The sequence below is a fragment of the Delphinus delphis genome, chromosome 15 (genome assembly GCF_949987515.2).
Source record: "Delphinus delphis chromosome 15, mDelDel1.2, whole genome shotgun sequence".
Classification (NCBI taxonomy): domain Eukaryota; kingdom Metazoa; phylum Chordata; class Mammalia; order Artiodactyla; family Delphinidae; genus Delphinus; species Delphinus delphis.
This window is the reverse complement of record NC_082697.1, coordinates 32942506-32948505: the sequence shown is the minus strand read 5'-3', so window position 1 is coordinate 32948505 and position 6000 is coordinate 32942506. Positions and strand designations below refer to the sequence as shown.

Genomic DNA, 6000 nt, shown 5'->3' with positions numbered 1-6000 from the left:
TTGCTCAGTCGGTATTAGGCATGTGGGGAAGTCAGATCAGAAGACAGCTGACCACCTTCCTATAGTTGACAAACTCTACCAAATTAGGAAATTCAGTTTCAAATTTTTTAATCATTTTAATTATAAAATCCCATATTTGCTGACGGTTGTTCAACTGACCTTTTCAAATTAAAGGTAAAGTACTTTCAAAACATAATAATGGCTGAATATGGTAATGTCCAAGCAAAACAAAGATTCCATTTCTAAATTTTACAACATCTTAAATTAATATTTAAGTTATCGAAAGCTTTATGTACTTGACAAAAATCGCTAAAGACTATTATACTGCATAAAACTCCTCCATGGACTGAATGCAGTTCTGGTGGTGGGAATTCCATCCCTTTACCCATTTTACAGATGAGAAAACTATAATTTCCTGTCTATTTTATAACCACTGACTGTATCCTCAAAGCTCAACCCCAGACCTGGTGCATAGTAAACACTCAACAAAAGTGTGTAATTTGGGCGAAGGAGGCTTGGAGAGGTTGTGTAACTTCCCCAAGGTCACCCACCCTTCCTGCTCTCTTCGGATGAATCCCACAGGAGGGTGAGCGGAGCGCTGGGTGGTGAATGTGAGGTGAGCCACCCAGACTTCCGCGAGGGGCGGGGCCTTGGGTTCCCCCAGGGTCTTCCATCGTGCATGTTTGGGGTGCCTCACCCTTCTCAGGGGTTTACACCACCCTCTTACTCAGAGATGAACCGCTTTTGTTTCTTCCACCTGGCGACCACAGTTCCTCCAGGCTCTCTAGAGGGGAGGCGGTTGTTCCCGCCTGAAGCCGGGGCTCCTGGCGCGTGGACGCACCCCGGGGTGTGAGTGACTGGTACACCCTGAGGGCGGGGAAGTAGCAGGACCTTAATCACCGGGCTAGTACTGGGCGGGCCTCGGGGAACCGGGAAACTGGAGGCGGTCTAAGGGAGGGTGGGCAGGATGAGAGGTCGCAAGAGGGGCACGGGGCTGAGCCTCCGCCGGGTTCTCCCCGCCCTCTCGCCGCGCGGTAGCCGGGCGACCACCCTTTGCCCGTGAAGTCTGCGGAGCGCCTCCTCCTCGGGCAGCGGGACCTGGCAGGCAGGGGCTGGGCGTGCAGCCGCCTGCCCGCTGTGCTGGCCGGCCTTGCCCCGGGGGCCGCGCGGGGCGGAGACTGGGCGGCGGGGGCGGGTGCCTGTCTAGGTGGCAGGTCCGCGCGCAGCCCTCGCCAGCCGAACCTCGCGGAGCAGCTGCCGCCACCCACCACGCGCCCCTGGCTCGGCCGCAGGGGCCTCTGGCCGGGTCTCCAGGGGGCAGCAACTCTGCACGCCGCAGGCTCCGGAAAGGAGGTGGGTGGCGAGGGGCCGGGACCAGGCTGGGAGGGGAGGCTGCGATGGGCGCCAAAGGTTCCCGAGACCCCCGCCCCTGCCTTTCTACAGCCCCTTGCACTTAAATGGCTGGTGAATTAAAAACCGCGTCCTCGGCTTGTGACCACCTTCTCCGTCCTTGCGTATCTGGCTGCGCAAAGTAAACTGTCCGTCCAGCCGCGGGGCGGGGGGGGGGTAGGTGGCAGGTTTATGCCCACCCACCACACTCCCCTGGGCCCCAAGACCCTGCAGAGCTGGCAAAAGACAGGCCAGAGGCCTTTATGGGGGTAGGGGGCAGGTTTTTACCCACCCACCACACCCCCCTGGGCCCCAGGACCCTGCAGAGCTGGCAAAAGACAGGCCAGAGGCCTTCGGACCCACTCACTCTCTGATCTTCCAGGGGAAGCGTTGGGTCTATTTCCCCCCATCTTTCTCTCTGTCTGCCTGCCTGCGTCTGTCTGTCTTTCTTGATTGAGTTTTCTATAAAGGACCCGAGGAAGTGGGCAACTGGGCTTCCCCAGAGGAAGGCAGGTCTGGTGGTGTGCTTTGCTTCTTGTTCTTGTCTTTAACTTAGATGTGCTTTCCTCAACAAGTAACAGCTTGCTGAACGTGAGAAGTTCGCTCAAAAAGGCACAGAAAAGATAGGAGAGGAATGTGGGGAAACCAGATTGCCTAATTTTAGCCAGAATTTCGTTGTAAGGGAATCACCATTTATTGCCTAAATGAGAAGTGTTTTGATTGCCCAGGTTAGGAAAAGAAAAAACCCACTGTCTGATTGCTCACGAAACAAGCAGTAAGGGTCACCTTAAAAGTAAGGTTATTTTCTTTATGTACAAAACATTTTAAATAACAAAACCTCAAATCATAGCATTTTAGAAATTGTAAGGATCTTAAAGTCAAATACTTCAATGGCATGTTATGAGTTTGTCTATGAAAGAGTTATCTTTATTGTGTCCTCACTGGGAAATATTTATGTTAGTAGGAATGCTTAGTGAAGGTACTGAGAGTTTAGCTCAGAGTTTTAAGAGTTGTACAATATATCCTTGTAGCTTATTTTATTTTTTTTAAATTTTTTTTTATTGGAGTAAAATTGCTTTACAATGTTGTGTTAGTTTTGGCTGCTTATTTATTTTATACATAATAGTTTGTACCTCAATTTCCTACCCCTGTCTTGCCCCTCCCCCCTTTCCTCTCCCCACTGGTAACCACTAGTTTGTTCTCTATATCTGTGAGTCTGTTTCCTTTTTGTTATATTCACTAGTTTGTTTTATTTTTTTAGATTCCACATATAAGTGATATTGTACAGTATTTGTATTTCTCTGTCTGACTTATTTCACTCAGCATAATACCCTCCAAGTCCATCCATGCTGTTGCAAACGGCAAAATTTCATTATTTTTTTATGGCTAATATTCCATTCCACATCTTCTTTGTCCACTCATCTGTTGATGGACACTTAAGTTGCTTCCATATCTATTGTAAATAATACTGCTACGAACATTGGAGTGCATGTATCTTTTCTAATTGGTGTTTTCAGTTGTTTTGTTTTGTTTTGTTTCTGATACATACACAGGAGTGTTATTGCTGCGTCATGTGGTAGTTCTATTTTTAGTTTTTCAAGAAACCGCCATACTGTTTTCCACAGTGGCTACACCAATTTACATTCCCACCAACTGTGTAGGAGGGTTCCCTTTTCTCCACATCCTTGCAAACATTTGTTATATGTAGTCTTTTTGATAATAGCCATTCTGACAGGTATGAGGCAATATCTCACTGTGGTTTTAATTTGCATTTTCCTGATGATTAACATGTAGAGCATCTTTTCCTGTGCCTGTTGGCCATCTATATGTTTACTTTGGAGAAATGTCTATTTAGGTCTTCTGCCCATTTTTTTAACGGGCTGTGTTGTTTTTGCTTTTGTTTTTTACTTGAGCTGTATAAGCTATTTGTATACTTTGGAAATTAACCCCTTGTCTTTCGCATCTTTTACGAATATTTTCTCCCATTCCATAGGTTGTCTTTTCATTTTGTTTATGGTTTCCTTTGCTATACAAAAACTTTTAAGTCTAATTAGGTCCCATTTGTTTATTTTTGCTTTTATTTCATTTGCTTTAGGAGACAGATCAAAAAAAATATTGCTACAATTCAAGTCAAGGAGTGTTCTGCCTATGGTTTCTTCTAGGAGTTTTATGGTTTCTGATTATATTTAGGTCTTTAATCCATTTTGAGTTTATTTTTGTATATGTTGTTAGAGAGTGTTCTAATTTCATTCTTTTACATGTAGCTGTCCAGTTTTCCCAGCACCACTTATTGAAGAGACTGTTTTTTCTCCATTGTATATTCTTGCCTCCCTTGTGGATTAATTGACAAGTGTGTGGGTTTATTTTTGGGCTCTCTGTTCTATTCCATTGATCTATGTGTCTGTTTTTGTGCCAGTCCCATACTGTTTCAATTACTGTAACTTTGTAGTATAGTCCGAAGTCAGAGAGCATGATTCCTCCAGCTCTCTTCTTTTTCAAGATCATTTTGGCTATTCGGGGTCTTTCATGTTTCCATACAAATTTTAAAATTATTTGTTCTAGTTCTGTGAAAAATGCTGTTGCTATTTTGATAGAGATTGCATTGACTCTGTAGATTGCCTTGGGTAGTATTTATATTAATTATATTAATTATATATTAAGTATATTAATTCTTCTAATCCATGAATATGGTATATCTTTCCATCTGTTTGTGTTGTCTTCAATTTCTTTCTTCAGTGTCTTATAGTTTTCCAAGTATAGATCTTTTACCTCCTTAAGTTGGTTTATTACTAGGTATTTTATTCTTTTTGATGTAGTGGTAAATATGATTGTTTCCTTAATTTCTCTGATAATTCATTGTTCGTGTATAGAAGTGCAGCAGATTACTATATATATATTTTGTGGTCTGCAACATTACTGAATTCATTGATGAGCTCTAGTAGTTTTCTGGTGGCATCTTTAGGATTTTTTATGTATAGTATCATGTCGTCTGCAAACAGTGACAGTTTTATTGCTTCCTTTCCAATTTAGCTTCCTTTTATTTCTTTATCTTGTCTGATTGATGTGGCTAGGTCTTCCAATACTATGTTGTATAAAAGTGGCTAGAGTGGGCATCCTTGTCTTGTTCCTGATCTTAGAGGGAAATACTTTCAGCTTTTTACCATTGGGTATGATTTTAGCTGTGGGTTCATCATATATGGCCTTTATTATGTTAAGGTACGTTCCCTCTATGCCCACTTTCTGCAGACCTTCTCAGAGGTCACCATAGTCCTGGCTTAATAAGTGATCTAGTTAGTTTGAAGGGAGGAAATGAGTCCTGGAGCTAATTTTTCAAGTAGCTATTGCAATTTGAGGGTGTGAGAGGAAGACCAGCATTAGCTGGAGCTTGTTATGAATGCAGGGTTTCCACATCCACCCCAGACCTGCTGACTAGAACCTGCATGTTAATAAGATCCTGCTGAATAGGATCTGCATATTAATAAGGTTCTCAGGGTTCATGTGCACTTTCCATTAGAGAAGCCCTTTCCTGGGCCGTTTGCATGCACAGATGTTTCTCAAAAACAGGCCTTATGAAAACATAGATTTCTCATAAGCTGTCTTTACCTGGAAAAATGAAAAACACTTGTTATCACTTAAATGACTGATTTTTATTTTAAATCTTAAGATAGCCAAGAGAGGTAGTATCATTTGCTTTCTATTTAAGAGAGAGCTGACATTTTTAAGTTCTGCCAATTTGGATCCCAGTGTTCCTATTACCCCCACAACACTCAGTTCTGATACTGCTTAGCTTCTTTCATGATAGTTCCTCCAACGAGGAGAACACTATGGGTTTGAAGTTCTCACCCCTAACTGTACTTTGAAGAGTGGGTTTGTATGTCTGTCACTCCTGTTTTAAATCTGTTGCTAAAGGTGTGTCCAAAAACTTAATTGATGCACTTGTTTATCAACCTCTATATGATATAAAACAGTTATTCAAGTAAATCAAATATGTGGCAATAACTAATGACCTGCATCTCTATGTGCTTAAGATAAAACTATGCTATATGACTAAAAAAGAAACGGTTTTGCTCTATTTTTATTTTTTGAATTTTCATACCAGAAGATGTCATCAGTATTTATGGGAGGAATGTAATAATACATATGTATATACATTAGAGATAAATTTTTTTTAATATTTATTTATTTGGTTGGGCTGGGTCTTAGTTGTAGCAGGCAGGCTCCTTAGTTGTGGCTCAAGATCTCCTTAGTTACAGCTTGCTGGCTCCTTAGTTGTAGCATACAAACTCATTGTGGCTTGCATGTGAGATCTAGTTCCCTGACCAGGGATCGAACCCTGGCCCCCTGCATTGGGAGCACTGAGTCTTAACCACTGCACCACCAGGGAAGTACCAAGATAAAGATTTTAATTTCCTTTTTTAAAATCAGTTCTACTGAGGTATAATTTGCATACAACAAAATACATCAAAGTGTACATTTAAATTCAATGCATTTTATTGTATACAAATTATACTTCAATAAAGTTGATTTTTTTTAAGTGTCAAGGATTGCCATGATTTGTTACCTATTGCTAGAATAGTTCAGAGAAGGTCAAGAAGAGTCAGTAGAGAGGGA

At 42.2% G+C, this 6000-nt stretch overlaps 1 protein-coding gene across 2 annotated transcripts in view; it reads left to right on the top strand.

The window, feature by feature from the left end:
• Positions 1-1022: 1022 nt before the first annotated feature.
• The window catches only part of FERMT1 (FERM domain containing kindlin 1), a 64364-nt gene continuing 59386 nt past the window's right edge, over positions 1023-6000 (top strand). For both annotated transcript variants that reach the window (XM_060031217.1, XM_060031218.1), the window contains exon 1: positions 1023-1353. The gene's annotated coding sequence lies outside the window, so the exon portion shown is untranslated. The remainder of the gene's footprint in view (positions 1354-6000) is intronic.